General features: G+C 36.9%; 1 long non-coding RNA gene across 10 annotated transcripts in view; it reads right to left on the bottom strand.

Moving 5' to 3' along the window:
• Nucleotides 1–19,428, bottom strand: part of LOC147839717 (uncharacterized) — a 126,299-nt gene that overhangs the window by 84,915 nt on the left and 21,956 nt on the right. The window contains exon 5 of one of the 10 annotated variants that reach the window (XR_015514929.1): nucleotides 3,963–4,726. The exons of the other annotated variants lie outside the window; for them this stretch is intronic. This is a non-coding gene — a long non-coding RNA (uncharacterized LOC147839717). Of the gene's footprint in view, nucleotides 1–3,962; nucleotides 4,727–19,428 lie in introns of those variants that run through there. 10 annotated transcript variants of the gene reach the window in all.

Here is a 19,428-nt window from a genome sequence, read left to right as displayed (position 1 = left end):
ATAAAATTAATAATAAAATTATTAATAATAATAATAATAATGGGTGACGCAGTGGCGCAGAAGGTAGTGCTGTCGCCTCACAGCAAGAAGGTCGCTGGTTGAAGCCTCAGTTGGCGTTTCTGTGTGGAGCTTGCATGTTCTCCCTGCGTTCGCGTGGGTTTCCTCCGGGTGCTCCGGTTTCTCCCACAATCCAAAGACATGCTGTACAGGTGAATTGGGTAATAGGCTAAATTGTCCGTAGTGTATGAGTGTGTGTGTGCGGCTGGAAGGGCATGCGCTGTGTAAAAACGTGCTGGATAAGTTGGCGGTTCATTCTGCCGCGGTGACCCTGGATTAATAAAGGGATTAAGCCGACAAGAAAATGAATGAATGAATGAATAATAATAATATTGTTGTTTCAACTGAGTAAATAATTATACAACGCTCAATTAATCTTTAGGCAACAAACACTTAATGTATGGTGCTCCAATGGATCAATTTAGCTTCAAATTCTTAAAGTCAGGCCTTAAAAAACAAATTAAAATAATAAACTTTCACTTGAAATTTACATTTTAAAATGCTTCCACTATGTTGTTAACTGTAATGTATGGTCAACTATAATCCCAACTACATTGCAGATGTCTGCGAAATGACTATTGCACACTGCAATATCGATGCTAAGACATAATATTGTGCAGTCCTAATCCATATGTATCTCAGATAAAAAAAAAATGTAAACAAAAAAATAAATAAATATATAAAAAATAGCCAGCAAATTGAGTTTAAAACAACTCGAGGGTGTGTACAACAACAGAAATTTCATTTTGAGCTAAACTAACCCTTTGATAAAATGTTTTCATGCGCAATATTTTTACAAGCAATATTTTCATAAGGACGACCAAGAGGTAAGTAGACTATAAACAGTTATTCATAAGCGAACAGCAACACTTTAAACGGTTTCCACACAGTTCCTCAGAATTACAGCTATTACGTGTTAAAAAAGCCACCATAAACATGACATAAAAATCAGTTGAAGTGAAAAAAAAAAAAAAAAGAAACATGGATGGAAATTGCACGCTGCTGGTTTAATAGCCCTGCCCATCAAACAGATTGAGGCCTGCTGTGATCTCGCTGAGTGCTTGACACCTGTGACGCATGTGCCTCTTTTGTTTATGTAGAGATGGCAGAATAAACATGTGTCCTCCCTGGAGACACATGGTAAATTTACCTTTTCCCCCTCGATGCTGGGCCGAAACATCAACATTAATCTTTCTCTCAATGAGACAGAGAGAACATTTGTAGACATAAGGCCAGCGGAGTTAGCCAAGACAAACCTCTCATATCCTAAAAATGCCAAGAGCCCAACTCTTATGCCAAAAACCACAGCAGGCCTTAGGTGGTTGGAGAAGTCTTTCCAATGAAAATGTTTACTTGAAGAAAGCCTCTTTTTTCATCCGAATGAAGTCGAGCGAAAGCAAAAGCCACACTGACACACATTGTGAGGGTCATAAGCATGGAGACCTGCTGACAAACATGCTGTAGACTAAAAACTTTGATGCGCTTTTTTTCATTTAATGGAAACATGCAATTTGTCTTTTTACTCCGCCACACACACACACAAACACGCACGTACAAATACATATGCTCAGCATACGGAAACAGCCTCATTTCAGATAATACAAACATTACCCAGTCAACAAGACCTAACAGACCACATCTTAACCCCAAACAGAGCTTTCTGACAGACAAAACAGCCTTTGTGGTTGAATTCACGTTCCTCGAAGAGACTGTAAATACGTCTGGGATAAAGGCCTTGACAGAGAAGTCAAAGACGCAGTGAGTGGAATCTATTCATGATGATACATCTATTGTGATGGGAAATTCATAATACACACTGAACTGGACACAATGTTGATGTGTGACATTCACAAAATTAAAATCGACTATTTCAATGATATAATAAGAATGTGTTTTTTAAATAAATAAATGCAGTAACGTTACTGATGTGACATTTGCAGTAAAAACTCAAAACATAAATTCGCATAGAAAGTATATGTTAACATTATATTGAAACTTTTGTTTATATTTTAGGACCAGAAAAATATCAATCTGTAATCAAGTTTTTTACTTTGAGGAAAATAAATATGCGTTATGGATGTGACAAAAAAAGTCTGCGGGTTACAGTATACAACATGCTTTGTAAAAATTCTGTGAATTAAACTGCACAATCCAAAAGAAACAACGTTAATCAAAATAATAAGAGTTCTCTTTATGAAACAAAAATGATTGGTTTTATTTAATTTAATATTTTCACATTTATGAGGAAAATAATGTCTTTATAGATGTGACATCTCCCTGTTATGGATGTGACAGATGTGAAATTGCCACTGATGTGACTTTGGTAAATCAAATATAATAGTTTTAAGACATTGACATCCCTATTGATCATCCTTCTGAAATAATTTAAAGAAACACAGGAAACATTTCTTATTATTTTTTAAGTAGAAAACGATTGTCCTTTTAAAATTGCCTCAGAAACTAAATTCTTAGAAGAGCAGAATGTTAAAAAGACCAGCATTGCTCCAATTATAAATGAAGAAAAATTAATACAGAGTTAAAACTTTTAAACCGTGTGTACGTTAAACTTTATTGCTTTATTGTAAGAAATCTTGTTACATTAAAAAAAATGTATAATCATCCCAGAAATAAAATCAAAACAATAGTTGCTGGCAATTTGGGCTGGTACATATTAAAGTGCTCTATTAAAGCTCTGAATGAAAATATTTTAATTTGAAATATGGACAAAAAGTTTTCCGTGACTAAAAAAATGATAAAAAAATATTGATAAAAAAATTTGGAGGAAAAGATACATCATTATGCATTGAGAATCATATAGTTGAATGGCCATCTTCTGAATTCTGAAAGAGGCAACTAAAGATTCACACCTTTAATAGCCATCAGCATCGAGTTTATTTATTTATTTTAAAAGTCAAACATTGTAATCCCATAACTGTCACCCCATTTTTCAGATTGCTCTTGAAATATGTGATGTATGAATAAGCTGGTCAAGATAAGATAAAAAGTATTACCTCTTTTAACTTGCACCCCTTTTTTTTTTTTACCAATGTCTTTTAGTAAATTTGGACTTTTTTTGTCTTAACTCATGGACAAAAGTTCAATTACACAATTATCAATCTTGTTAAAGGGTTTACATTGTACTGAAAAATATCCCACCTGTGGAATAGGGACAATTAAAATGCATCATGCATACTGAGCAGATAAAATTTTGCACTTCTTCAAGATACTCCTGCCAGATAGTACATGATTTTCACTGCAGCTGAAGTGTGCCATGTTTTCCACACCCAGCCTACCAAACACACACTTTATTTGCTTACACAGGCCAAAGTTTGTTTCTTCCCCTGTGTGCACCTGTGTGTTTATGTGTAGATTGTGTTTTGCCTGGGGCTCAGCCATGTCTGGACCTGCATACAGGAGGCAGGCCAATAATGAAGAGCTCCACGGAGGTGACAGAACGGCTAGCAGGTATGCAGTTGAACTCAGCCCAAACCATCTGATCAACTGTGCTTTCTGTCACACACACACATACATACACAAACCTACCGCACCGGCATATTTATAGTGCAGTGACAGAGCCGCAGACAGATGTCACCTTCAAGCAAGACTCTCCAGGGAGAAAAAAACAACGCACACACTTATACAGCTCGAGAGAGAACTGCAGATCCAGCAGACACCAAACACAGCAGAATGTGAGAAGTAAATCAAGCCACGTATAATTCAGCTTGATTGTGCCCTTAAGGCTCCGATAAGCACGCATGCATGCTTTAAGGCCAGCGGTGCTCTTTCTTTGGTGAGAGATTTCTCTGTTTATTATGTATTAGTGACCGGGGACATTGGTAGAGGAGTCAGATCCAAAAAGATGAAACTCAACTTTATGTTTCCACACACAATAAATGGGACGGAGGCGTTGGAAGATATTTTTATTAACTCTCATGGTGTTGCTTTTTAGTAAAGCTTGTTTCTAAAAAAAAAATTATGGTAAATGTGACCTATTTTTATTAGCAATTACAAAACAGAAAAGTCAACATTACACATTTTTTGTATTATTTTTATTAATTCATTTTCCCTTGGCCACCAACTTATCCAGCATATGTTTTACACAGCGGATGGTCTTCCAGCTGCAGCCCAGTACTGGGAAACACCCATACACTCTCACATTCACTCACATACATTACAGCCATTTTAGTTTATTAAATTCACCTATAGCGCATGTCTTTGGACTGTGGGGGAAAGCGGAGCACCTGGAGGAAACTAACACGAACACGTAGAGAACATGCAAACTCCACACAGAAATGTCAACTGACCCAGCCGGGACTTGAACAAGCAACCTTCTTGTTGTAAGCTGACAGTGCTAACCACTGAACCACAGTGCCATCCTTTGTATTATTTTGTGGAAACAAATGAAACATTTTTTCGAAAAACAAAACAAGACAAAAAGATGTAAACTTAGAATCCTCATACGATACATGAGAAAATCTAATTATTTGCAATTGTAATTTTCTAAAAAATTTATTATTATTATTTTTTGTCTGTGCCAATAACCTAGTGGTTAGTGTTTTAACATATAGCACCCTGGTGCTCACGGTGACCTGAGTTTGATTCCCGGCTCGATGTCCTTTGCCGATCCTTCCCATATCTCTGCTCCCCACATTTTGTCTGTAAATCTGTCCTATTGATAAAGGGCAAAATCCCAAATTTTTTTTTTACAAAAAAAAAATAATATATATATATATATATATATATATATATATATATATATATATATATATATATATATATATATATTGCAATTTAAAAAAGAATAGCAAGATGTAAATTACTTATTTCTACGATGTAAAAAAAAAAAAATCTAACAAAAATGTATGTCTCAAAAAATGTATGAACCGTAAACTTGCTTGATCACGGCTGGTCCCGCATTAATTAACGCATGATTCAACAATTAGATGATTCTATAACTCACTATAAATTACTATAAGTTTCTTACTTCATATATCTTCGCCTTGAAGAATCCCCTCTTCCACCTTTCCCTTTATAGGGTGGCATGGTGGCCCAGTGGTTAGCACTGTTGCCTCACAGCAAGAACGTCACTGGTTCAAATCATTAACAGGCCAGTTGTCGTTTCGGTGTAGAGTTTACATGTTCTCCCCATGCTCACCTGGGTTTCCCCTGGGTTCTCAAGTTTCCTCCCACAGTCCAAAAACATGCGTCATAAGTTAATTGATCAATGTAAATGAGCACTATAGCAGAGCTCTTAACCAGCAGTATGTCTCTATATAGCAATTTTTAATCTGTCATCAGCTCTAAATAAGAGGGGAGACCTCGAGACCTGAGCTCAAACTCCCCTCTCACCCTGTAAATAGGAGGGAGCCCCGGGCTCAAGGATCTTATGAGCTCAGGGCTCTCACCCGAGACAGCACGCCAAACTCGCTTTATAAACAGTCATCCGCTAAGTGTGAACTCTTGAAACAAACGTTATATTACATTTTTTGAAGGCACCCTGACCTAATTTATTTACAGTGTCAACTAGCAATTGTGAGAAAAATATATAATTGTGATAAATACTAATATTGCAAGGAAAAAGCAACAATTATGAGATAAAATTCAGAATTTAGTTAAACAAAATAGTTAAAAAAAAAAATATATATATATAAATTATATATATATATATATATATATATATATATATATATATATATATATATATATATATATATATATATATTACTAATTCATTTATTTAATCATCAAGAGAATTGTAAGAAACAATATTTGCAAAATATAATCATATTTTATAAATGAGAATAAAATAAGTGCAACTTATTAACTCACAATTATGACTTCTTACAACTGAGTTAAATGATTGCAATCAGTTTCTAGTTTCAAGAAAAAAATCTGACCTGTCAAAACTGTCTGATATCAAACTCACATCAAAAGTTCTGGCAAGGAAAACAATACAGAACTGTGGGGTGTAAAAATAAAAGCCAGACACTTGTAATTCAGTAAACTTGCCTTTGTGAGTTTAGCTGTTTATATGAACTCACAATTTTGCAACTGAGAAAAAAAAAGACTGAATTATGAGATAAAAAAAATCTCTATTCCCTTTTATATGTTTTTAAATTCCACAGTAGAGTTGCTTCTCTCAGCACAGCTCTGCAATACAGTGATAAAGAGGAGGAGAGACAGATTGGTACACGCAGTGGTAAAGCGAGATACAGAAACAGAGGGAGAGAGAGAGAGTGAAAGAGGAGGGCTGCACTTCTCACCCTCCAAGCAAAAACACCCCTTTATAGACATGACATGGTGTCGTACTACATCAATACTAAAGTGAAGCACTGCAGAGCAACAGCCGCCAACCAGCCCTCCAGATCCTTAATAATTCATCCTGACGCTAATGCAGCGGGACAAAAGATGTCATCCTTTCTCATTTGATGTCATCAATAAGAAATGCCATTCAAGCTCACTTTACAGGACAATATTCAGCAAACAAAGCGTGACAGTTGATGACAAGGGGGATTTGGATCGAATATCATCATTGGTCGTCGTGTATTGAACCAAACTGTACAAAAGCAAATGACAAGCACCCCCCAAATAAAACCAAACGGTGCAATCCCAGTGCTGTAATTGTGTGTGTCTAATGTGCAGTAGTGCACTATGTTCATCTGCCCACAGAACTGCAGGCTGGGAGCGAGACGAAATGTGACCCTGCCATTCTCAATGTGTTGACAGTGCTTTAATTCAACATGATACCAGACACCCGCAGTCTGCCCCGGCCTGCTAGTTTTATACTCTCAGAGGCACTTAAAATACACAAACACTGCTCCGGACCACGAGGGAGGGGCGGGCGAAAAAACGTTTAGCTCTGAAGCCACTTAAATATTCACGTGTTGGCTTTTCCAAGAAGCTTGTGATATCGAGAGCTGCCTTTTCAAATACCTTTGCATTTCATCGTCAAACGGAATCACTGTGAAGCTAAAATTTGCTGGAAAGGTAATGGCTAGAAGGACGTGTAAGAAATGGTGTTGACATGTCCCGTGTGACCTGCATTACTCCATCTAAGAAGTCTGTAATTTCAAGCGTTGCCTTTTCAAATCATTTGAAAGGTGTGCTGTCTGAATGGTACTACGTTTTTTTTTGAACTTGCATATCCATAACTTTTTTGTTTCATGCAGAATGAATGCATGGAGTAGGAATGCAAATTGGATGTATAACATCTGCCATGTTGTCATTATCATGTCACCTATAGCGACAGTTGTGACACGTCACTTCCATTCATAAATCCTCTTCAGCGGCCTTATGAGACAGTAAAGTGCCCAATCAGTGCACGCTTCCAAATCTGCTGGAGGTATTGGACTGACAAATACTTTATCGACACACTTCATAACTTACATATAGCAAAGACACGAAACACCAAAACACATTTTTTGAGATATATATATATGTGTCCCATGTTGCTAAAAACACTATTAGGACACATGTATTTCACAAAAAGATCAAGCTAATTCGTTCTTCTGGTTTGAAAAGAAATTTTGAAGCTACGTCACGGCCATGAGATCATTATGTAAATTCCAGAGTGTAGACTGGATGTCTGTACCGGCTGGTACAAAGTGACATAATTGAGTTTTCAGCATTAATTCATGAGAAAGACTTGGTTTAAACCAATTAGAACGCTCTATTGTGTATGAGATGCAAATTCATTAATATGCATGATATAGATTTGAAGATTGTTTTTACTTCTTAGAGTGTTGAGATGGCAGAGAGACACCATGTAGTGTTGCCAATCGTAATTAAAACAAGTGAAAAAAGAAGAATTGTTCAGAGACATGGGTCATCAGTGTTACGTTTATAAATGTGCCGCAACGAAGGTTTTGTTTCCAATTTCCTGCGATGAGAGCACCGCTGCATGAGGGCCCACATTTTACTGTGGATTACTGTGGTCTGCTAACACGCGACAAAAATATATTTGTAAGGAGCATTTTTAAATGAGAGATTATTGCATCTGGAAATGGTGAAATTCAAATTTTCCGCTCGTCTCCTTTTAAAAAAAAGACGCATTCCAGTTCGTATTGATTGTCCTGTCTCTACGGATTTGGTAAGTGTGTGATCATTGTTCTTAGTTTATGCTTATTCAGATGGCAAAGTTAGTATCGCCAGAAGTACTCTTTTAATTTTTAAAGACATACCTTGGTCAAAATGATTTAGTTACTCTAGTAAGTTTACAGTAATATCAATACAATATTATGGATTGAAAAATCCATTGTAAATGCTGCTCTCCGAATGTAAACATGTAAACTTAATCGCCTAGGATTTTTGCCGTGATTGATTGCCACCAAGTTTTGCGACAGGATAGTTTATACACACATACACATACGGCTGTTTGACGCTATTCTTGGCACCTACCGAGTCTCTGCATCTAACGAGAAATGCGGAGGGTTGTTTTTCTCCCACACGGGATCATGAAAGTAACAAAAAAAAAAGAAACTCATGGAAAAACCTTAACCATATTACTGTCTTATTTAGATTAAGGCAAATAATTAGATTACTGATGTCCATGTAAATGTAGACACTGTCTATCTTCCCTGTTTCTGTGCTTTGTGTTACCGCTCTAAAAACAGCTGTAGTGCACATACTGACACTCCCCTTTTCATGTAAACCCTTCCCTCTTTCGCCACTCAACACTCCTACCAAAACAAAGCTGGACTCACCCACTTTCCTGACTTTTTTCAAACTAGAGATGCAGAAACACCCTGCTGAGACTAGGTTTATGGCCTTTTAAAGGTAGTGTACATTTAAAATAAAGGCTTTTTTAGATGTTAGTAAGTTAGCCTTTTAAGGATATCTATTATCTAGTGTGCTTCAAACAGTGACAAAATATGTGTTTAGAATATATAAAACCAATAAACATTCAAAGCTTCTGCCTAAATAGATCAATGATTTTTTTTCACGTCTTCTTTCAATTTCTCATTAAATCTTCATTGTAATGTTTGACATTACGTCAAACATTGAATAAAAAAATGCTTGTTTCAAATGGGACCTCACTGGGCATTTTTACCAGTCATTACATCAGTTTCTGGTATCAGTCATTCAAATACACTAATTTGGTGGTCAAGAAACTTTATTTATTAATTTTATTATATTAACATGAAAAAAGCTCCTTAATATTTTTGTGATAACCCTGAAAGTTTATTTATGTACGTAACAATATAAGTATTTATTTGAATTTGAGATCCTTTGTCAAAATAAATGCATTTATTGTCCTTTTCAAGAGTTCACACTTAGATATTGCTTGACAGCTGTAAGCAGGTTTGGCATGCTGTCCTGGGAGAGAACCCTGAGCTCGGAGACAGTTGAGCCAAGGGCTCCCGCCAGGTCCATAGAGCATGTGAGGGGAGTACGAGATCAGGTGGTTCTCGAGAACTCCTCTTTTTTAAAGGAGGAAAGGAGGAGAGGAGGAGAAAGGGGTGGATGGGGGGTTTCTTCGGAAAACGAAGATAAGGGAGTAAATCTAGCTAGGCTACTTATAGTGAATTATGATAGATCTGATTGGCTAACTAATGAGTGTAGATGGGAGGCCAGCTGCAGTCAATTATGTCACGTGCTCCTCTCGAAATTAGTTTGAAAAACTTCACTTAGTGTATCCCTGCTGAATTTATATTCATTTATTCAATTTCTCTTTGGCTTGGTCCCTTTATTAATCTGGAGTTGCCACAATGAACCGCCATTTCCAGAATATGTTTTATGCAGCGGATGCCCTTACAGCTGCAACCCATCACTGGGAAACATCCATTTCCACACACACATACACTGTGGCCAGTTTAGCTTACCTAATTCATCTATACCACATGTCTTTGGACTGTGGGGGAAACCGAAACACCTGGAGAAAACCCACAAAAACACAGGGAGAACATGCAAAATTCTCACAAAAATGCCAACAGACTCAGCCGAGGCTCGAACCAGTGACCTTCTTGCTGTGAGGTGTATGGGCTTGTTATCTACCCATATAAAGGGTGAAGGCTGTTCCTGTCAGAGAAGCTTCTTTTACAGCAGAGCAGACACACAATCCCCACGCTGACCTCAGCTGCTCAAAGCTCTCTGCTAACACACACACACAGACACACACACACACACTAGAGGTGACAACAGGGCCCTGCTGTGAAAGACAAGGATCCCCCCTTGTACCCTGAGAGCTTGGTTTTCAGCACCCTCCAGCCCTGCCCCTCGTCCTCATGCCACCTTCTGCAGCTCAGCAAGAGTCCATTACTCACACCAGGACAGACAGGAGATGAGCACACACAACTTGGCCTGCTTTCAGGTGAGCCAACTAAATGCAGTTTACTGAAGTGAAGAAAGTATACATGGTCAATCATGACAATGATCATCTCAAAAAAACATGAACTTAATCAGAATAAGAATCAGGACATTTTTGAAGTTTACAGAAGCTCAGCATAAAATATATATATTTGAAGTTAGAATAGTTAGCCCCCCTGTTTATTTTTTTCCCCAATTTCTGTTTAACGGAAAGATTTTTTCAACACATTTCTATATATACTAGTTTTAATAACTCATTTCTAATAACTGATTTCTTTTATCTTTGTTATGATGACAGTAAATACTATTTTGCTAGATTTTTTTCAAGACACTTCTATACAGCTTAAAGTGACATTTAAAGGCTTAACAAGGTTAATTAGGTTAACTAGGCAGGTTAGGATAATTAGGCAAGTTATTGTATAATGATGGTTTGTTCTGTAGACAGTCGGAAAAATATAGCATAAAGGGCTAATAATTTTGACCTTAAATTGGATTTTAAAAAATAGAAAACTGTGTTTATTCTAGTCGAAATAAAACAAATAAGACTTTCCCTGTAAGTAAAAAATATTACCAGACATACTGTGAAAATTTTCTTGCTCAGTTAAACAATTTAGGAAACTTCAAAAATAAAAAATAAACCTAAGAGGGGGCTAATAAATCTGACTTCAACTGTACATACTGCTGGACACTAAAGTACAGAAAAGAAATTGATATAATTTAGAAATATTTATTAATTTTTATATGTAAATGAAAAATAAATTAATTTAACATAAGTGAACATTTTGCTATGATTTACTCAGCACCGTGTCACTATATTTATTTGTTTAAAGAGTATAATAGTTGTGTTCATTGATAAAACAGCACTTATTTTCTCCATAGGGCAATAAATCAGTTACAAAATGTGTTCAAATTTAAAGGGGTGGTCAATAAGCTATATACATTCAAATATTTGATTCTGTTTAGGGAGTGCATTCATTACAATGTGTTTATGGTTCATTAAAAAATAATACATGATTTTTAATGTCGGCAAGACAGTGGCTCAGTGGTTTGTTAGCACTGTCGCCTCACAGTAAGAAAGTCGCTGGTTCGAGTACTAGCTTGAAAAAGCTAAATTAGCCATAGTGTGTGTGTGTGTGTGTGTGTGTGTGTGTGTGTGTGTGTGTGTGTGTGTGTGAATGTAAGAATGTATGGGTGTTTGTCAGTGATGGGTTGCAGCTGGAAGGGAATCCGCTGTGTAAAACATATGCTAGATAAGTTGGCGTTTATTCCGCTGTGGCAACCTCTGATAAATAAAGGGACTAAGCCGAAGTAAAATGAAAGAATGAAGGATTTTTAATGTCTACCTTTTAGGGCTGCACAATATATCATTTTGTGATTGATATTGCAATGTGCACATCCACAATAGTTACATGATCTTAGGATCTGCAGTGTCAAATAAGAATTATAGTTGAGTAGGAGTTAACACACATGATTGTGGAGTAATTGCAGTTTAACCATAAAGTTATTACAAAATTGTATCAAATTGTACCAACATTCAGGCACAGAAAAATAAATTTTTTGTATGTTCAAAAAACATTAGTTGCATTTATGTGCAGTATGAAGATCATACAGTGTTATTTATTTAACATTTAATCATTCAATTTGTGTACCTTAACACTGTTAGACTCCAAGAAAAACAGCATTTATTTCATTTGTTACTTTGCTTAACTGTATATATTCTTGCTTGTGATTTGGTTTATTAGATTTTATGTGAATGCACTCTACAACAAAATCATCCCATTATCATTTAAAATAGTCTTCCAGTTACTAAATATTTTCAAATAGAGCTATCCATTTCATGAGTTAAAATTATACTCAATATTGCAATATGAAAAATAAAATATGAAGAAAAGTTATTGCAATGTCAGTTTTTCCAATATCGTGCAACCCTACTACCTTTATTCTACACCCTTCTTTTTTTTGTTGTCAAACAAATGGTATGTTGACATCTATGATCTATGTTCTATGAAGCTCCTCTCTAAAAAATATGCAATTGCCTCTTATTGGTCAGCTGGTCTAGTCTGTTCTGATTTGCTAAATATCTAGTAATATAATAGATAATATCTAATATCTACATTGATCAAGAACGCTGCAAATGGAGGGTGGGATATATGTAAATATACCCCATTTCGGAGACTGTAAGGGGCTGTATGTATTCATGTATGTTGCATTTGTTTATTTATTTTATATAATTGCAAACGTTACATGGGCTATTTCTCACTGTCATTAATATGCAGTTATAATCAAATTATATTCAAAGAAAGGTTAGTAATGAACATTTATACACAAGTATTTATGTGATTGAAGCATCTGTTTTGTGAGAAGTGCTTCTTGTATGATATGTGAAAGACCCGTAGAGCTTTACTTTTACGTATCATTAAGCGAGAAAGACGTCGACTGAAACTCTCTGTTGTACACCACTCTCATCATTGGTACCCTTTTGGCAGTGCAAACGCAAGCCTGATAAAGGTGACCCGTACTGTACCAGTCAGCGGAAACGGGCCATAATTACCTTTAAACCCCAACCTCTGCAAAGCATAAGTGCCCATCAACTAGCATTTTATGAATCATCAAGAAGCACGGTTATAGATGAAAATCTTCTTTAATGCACAACTGAATAAAAGAGACTGCAATATCTTGGATAGACTGAGAATGAGAGAATTATTAGCAAATTTACATTATTGGGGGAGCTACCACTTTGAGCAGACAATCTTGAAGCTTTTGTCTTTTTTTGTCCAATTTTCAAATACTCTTTGTTCTTTTAAACTTTATAATGTTGTGAGTCACCTCTTAACAGGCTGCCTTTGTTCATACAGATTTAATGAAGACTTTCCCTATGGTAAAAATGAATGGAAAAATGACTTCCATAACCAACATCACAAAAAAAAACTGAAGACCGCTAATGCACTTCATTCTTCGCAATACAAAAGCTCTGATGGCATAATTGGAACAGAATAGAATGGACACATTGTTAACAACATTTTACCTAAAAGTAAGAAATCATCCTTCATAAATCCTCCTTCAATTAAACCCTCTAAATATGCAACTCAAAATCACATTGGTTCTTAATACATCTGCCCTCCCTGGTAACTTAAGACAATCACATGCCCTGCATTAATGGAGTTCAAAGTTCCCTGACCTTCTCTTAACACTCAGGTAACTGGACACCGGGATCAGTTGTGTGACACCTCGGTTAATATTTTTACCCATAAATACCCTACTTAGCCCACGTAGCAGAGATGCAAATATAGCCATTGCCGGGAAAGTTGTGCAATCTGACTGGAAAGTTCAGCCCATTAATTAGTGTGTAGTGAACTCTAGCTCTTTTCTCTCTGACAGAACCGCAGCCCACATGCTGACACGCTATGATGATTTCACATCAACACATTTACGGTGGCGCTACCCTCCCGAGCAGCAGATTGAGTGGGCAGGGTCATTAGAACAAACCGCAACCGACCGAAATAACAAGCCGGAGTTTGTGCGGGTTCAGGACCCTCTCCACAGGAGGCTGGCCTCGCTCCGAAATGAAAGGGAAAAATAAGAAGCTGAGATGCTCCTGCACAGAGATCCAGTTACAGCAAAAATCTGCTTGCATCTGTCAGAAGGAAAGGCAGCTGAAGGGGGCGTGGACTGTGTAAGCGTCCAGTATGAAAACAAGATTCCCTTTACAATACACAGCATTTAGTGAGCGGAGCCGTGAAAGGCCTCTCAGTAATCCTGGCCCACTCGCGGTAAAGCACTCTCATTAGTATCAAGGGACTCAATATTTGCAACCCCAGTTTAATGCTGTTTATATTTACACTTACAACGTGGACGGCTGCCAATTCACGCGCCGGACCATTTCATCTGGCTCGGTTTTCTCTTGTTTTTTTAAACTCTCCATTCACGTGGCATTAAACACTCGTAATAATCCGTCTAAAGCAAGCTCTATTTACAGAGCGGAGGACTGCATTACAATGATGCACTGGAAAGTTTTGCTAGAATGCGCTGCGCTCTGGAGTGGAGCTTTAAAATATACTCAGCTCAGACTGATGGAGAAAATTAATTACGGCGCTGTTAGTTTTTGTGGTCTGCATAATGGATACTTTTAGCCAAAATGAAAATTACATTCTTCATCTGAACACAATAGAAGATATTTTGAAAGATGCCTTTAATTTGTATTCTATCTGAGTACAAAAGTCAAAAAAAAAAAAGTAAAAATATCTGTTGTAAATATTACTCAAAGTATGAGTAAAAAGTAGACCTTTTAAAAGTACTCTAAAGTGTATAATGAGTATTGCGCTGTGAATGGCTTACAGAAAACATCAGTCATCTTCTCATCAGTGACATTCAGTCTAAACTGTCTCAGTCATTAAGTGTAAAGATTTTGGACATATTCTTGGACACTTTTAATGCTTCCAAACTGTTTGCTGCATGTCTTAAGGTAGTTTAGTATGATTCGATTTACTTTCTATCCGCGGTTTGATCAGACAGGAATCACAGGATTGATTTTTCTAATCCCCATAGACAGGAAATAAAAGTAGTGACTACAGGTTAAAGGAAAGTAGTGGAGTAAAAGTACCAATACTGCACTAAGAATGCACTCAAGGGAAAATAAAAGAATACATTAAGTTCATCACAATTTCTACAAAAAAACTACTCAATTACAGTAATTTGAGTATTTGTAGTTTGTTACTTTACACCACTGGTAAAAATCTTGAATTTGTGTAGCATTCTAGGGTTAGTAGATGTCTGTAACCCTAAAAAAAGCTGTACTGTATTTCAGAATGTGCCATTTTTTATATTTTATTTTATTAAAGTTGAATCTGAAACATGAAAGTACACAGTATGTGCATTTAACTTCTTTTCGCTTCTAAGAATCATGTATGTACATTTTAATTGATACAGACACTAAAACTTTGACTCATCTTTGACCCTTATATAAAAGTTAAATGAATTTGTTTATTAGCATATAATGTAAATTTAGCTTTTAATTGTTTTTAATTACATTTTGTTCTCAATGTATCAGAGCATGTGACAGTGTGTACATGAACGTTTTTTTAAATATATTTCCTTATATAGTTAGGTTAGACCTTTAAGATTTTTTTGTGTTTTAGATGTCTTAACCTTCAGAGCCTTTAGGCTTTACTATAACTTTAGGCTCCTATAAATGAGACCACACACACACACACACACACACACACACACACACACACACACACACACACACACACACACACACACACACACACACACACACACACACACACACACACACACACACACACACACACACACACATATATGTATGTGTATATATACATATATTTATATAAAATATTTACACAAAATGATATAAAATAACTAACCATAAATTCACTCTCATTTATAACCCAGTCATGCTACTGTATGTTAAAAACAAAATACATACATTCACTCAGATTCCATTTGCACTAACCAGGCCAGCACCAACAGTCATACAGTGTATGAATATATATAAGAGATACATTTTGTCTTTTATCTGCTAATGTGTCTTCCACCCCTGGGGCTTAAACAGTGGGCCATGCATATCAGATAAAGCCAGATAAATGGACCAGGCAGACGGATGGCACCAGGTAGGCAGTGGGCTTTTACAGAGCGCCGCTGCGGGCCATGAACCAGGGCTGTAGGTTGTGATGAGGACTAATCCTCAATGAATGCAGTATGGACTGAGTCTAAGCAGCATGTGTGGTAATCTCCTCCAGTCTCTCACAGCTACTGCCAACCCTGCTCTTTGTAGTGGGTGCCAACCTGAGTGGTGAGGGGAGCTCAGAGACACTATTAAGCAGGGATGGCATCTGGGAGCTGCTCATTCCAGCACTGAGCTCCAAAGCCCAGATTTTCGCCGAAAAATAAAGGGAACGGGGGGATGCGAAGGGGGGAGAAAGAGTCTTTTGGGCTTATTTTCGGCTTAAGTAAACAGCTTGAGTGTCATTAACATCTTACATTTACATTTGTGACAACAAATACGACGAGGACTTAGCGAAAGGGATTTGCGACAGGATGCGTGACGAGATTGGGTTTCTTACACAACAAATCAGCAAAATCCTGACGTACAAATGCACTGGTGATCTTCCAACCCAAGATCAAATCAAGCCTGGAAAAGTCTACAGCGGATCTAATTGGCTTCTCCTCTCTGATCCAAAAACATAAACGCTCTCCACTGCATAGTGGACTTAATGGTTCACTGAAGTGCTTTGGAATGCAGATTTGTTTCATGTGTGACTTAATTTCAACTGAAACATGAAGACGGGGCGGGACTTATTCAATTGCTCCTCCTCATTTTCAAAAATAGACATAGATAAGACCAATTCATGACAGGAGCAGTCTGTAATAGCAAAGCTGAGTAAGTATAATGTTTTCTCCTCTTCAAAACACAGAATTCAGTCAAATTTAAATGGGGCCGATACATTTTTTGGTCTGAGCAGACTCATGCTTTGCTTCATGCTGCATGTCTCCAAGCATTTATTCTTTTATAGTGCACTATGTGTCATTCACGCTTCAATTTGTATGTCCCAGTTACCTGTAAGGCAGCACAATCAATCAAAAAGGAAATCACAATTTAGCAAAAGCTGAGATTGTCATGCACATCTTGTCAGGAAAGCACAGCTCTGTGCTCAATAGAAAATGTTCTCCGAACACCAGAGGGCACACTTGCATGCAAATATGCCGCAAATAATAAACCCAGGAAATCAAACAGAATATTTAACTGGTTGTTAGATCAGACATGGTTGCGGCCAGAAGTTCATTCATTCATTCATTTTGTTTTCGACTTAATCTCTTTATTAATCTTGGGTCGCCACAGCAGAATGAACCACCAACTTATCCACCATATGTTTTATGCAGCGGATACCATTACAGCTGCAACCTATCACTGGGAAACATCCATACACACTCATTCACATACATACACAAAGGAAAATTTAGCTTACCCAATTCAACTATAGCACATGTAGCACATAGACTTTTGGGGGAACCGGAGCACCCATGAGTAACCCACGTGAAATATTAATATATTATTAATTATATATTATACTTAATATATTAATATTAAATTTCCCATTAATTGTATTTCATTAACGTCTACCACCACCCAAACCCTAAACCCAACCTTCGCAGTAATTTAAAGACAGTAGTTGTACAGATTATTATTCATGTTATCTATTAAATTACGTAATAAATTTAATTTTTTACATCTATCCCTTCCCTAAACCTAACCGTCACAGTACTGTAAAAATATTAAATATTGTTAAACAGCGTCATAAAAAAATGCTGCTGTATTAATGAGCATATCGCACTTCCATTCAGCTACTTATCCTATCTAGACTTAACCAATTTAACTGCTTTTATCGATTCAATAAGTCTTTGACGACTATGGAATCATCTCTCACAGAGATTTACTTCAGACACTCGACTGAACTTATGAAGTGAGTTTGGAGTAAACCCATGTTATTATTTGTGGTATTTCCATGTACTTTTAGAAGTAAACAGGGTTGCACATTACTAAGAAGCTACGCAAGCAGCTGTCAAATCATAGACTGATTATCTTAAATTTCTACATCATGTCAATTAATTCATTTAAAATGTTTGGGTAGCCTGTCAGTGAAATGTGGCTCTGTATAGTACAACACTGCTCCATCTGAAAGCAGGTGCTGGAGATTTACCTCTGATTACAGAACTGGCTTTACTGACAAAATGCACACACTAGACCCTTGGTATAAATGCATCTTGACATGGGTGGGATGCTTCAGAAAAAAGAGTGCATTTGATTGGTAAGATAATCCAATGCACAGCGATGTCATAACAAAAGTTTTTAGAAACTGTAGGTTTGCTTATATCTTCTAAACAACATAGGCTCATTCTGAAAACGTAGCCAATATACATTTCTGGAGATCGTGAATTATGTAGCCAGAAGTAAGTATGGATGCATTTTATCCTTAAATTGAATGCTAGGGGGCGGTATGACGGTGTTCCTTTTCACGCTTACCAGCTGACAAGTTACCTCCATATGGACAGCTTTTCTGCTGTTACCAGTTTCACCAGTAACTCACCATGTAATTTGGTGGACTTGAAACGCAGAGAGGAGTTGACCACGATGAGGTTTAGGTCCGGCAAAGAACAGTTACAGAAGGCGAGTAAGACAAAAACAGAAACCAAAAAATAAAATAAACAAGTAAAATACAGGGTGAGAACGTGGTAAAATCTGGAAACGTGGTAAAAATCAGGCAAGGTTTTTTTTAAACTGTTGGTTGGGTTTAGGGAAGGAGGAGGGTGGGTCAGTCGATCGGTCATTCATTCATTGATTTATTCATTCAGTCAGTTAGTCAGTCAACATCGCCCTCTGGTAGATTTACGTGAGAACAGCAGGCGTGAATAGCACTCGAGAGAGACATTTGAGATCTCAAAAGCAAACAGAGCGGCGTCTGGTGTATTCGCGAAAACAAAAACGGCAAAAAAATGTACCTCCTGGGATCTATTTGGCACTCTTCAAATATGTATGTAGTGGTACATTTTCCGAATGATCCTAGGTTGATTTGAAATGTAAAACGTTTCATTGTTTTGGACACACTAGATTATAGCTGACATTAAGATCAACATATTGATATTATCACATACATTTTGATTTCAGGTGGACTTTAAAGTGCAGCGGGCTGCAGCAGAGATGAGCGTGATTTTACTCTTCCTGCACGCAGTGGTTAAATTATAGACGAGGAGCCCATGAGAACAGAGACTACCCTTCCAATCTCTTTTCCACCTCTTCCTTCCTTCCCTCCCACAGAATGAATTAACACCCTCCGCTGCCACCTCTGATTAAAAAAGCTCATTGGAGAGAGATTTGTAATCATTTGTCTATAATGAATTCGTAGAACCCTCACCCCCAATTCTCACCTGCCAGAGCCTGCAGACACACTCACAAAGGATATAGAAAAAGATGAGGAAAAGTGAGAATAAGCTATGATATTACCCTGCCTCGTCTTTTTTAATATGGATACTTTTTTTCCTTTTCTT

The sequence above is a fragment of the Danio rerio genome, chromosome 18 (assembly GCF_052040795.2).
Source record: "Danio rerio strain M-AB ecotype USA chromosome 18, GRCz13ab, whole genome shotgun sequence".
Lineage (NCBI taxonomy): Eukaryota > Metazoa > Chordata > Actinopteri > Cypriniformes > Danionidae > Danio > Danio rerio.
This window is presented reverse-complemented; position numbering and strand designations above follow the sequence as displayed.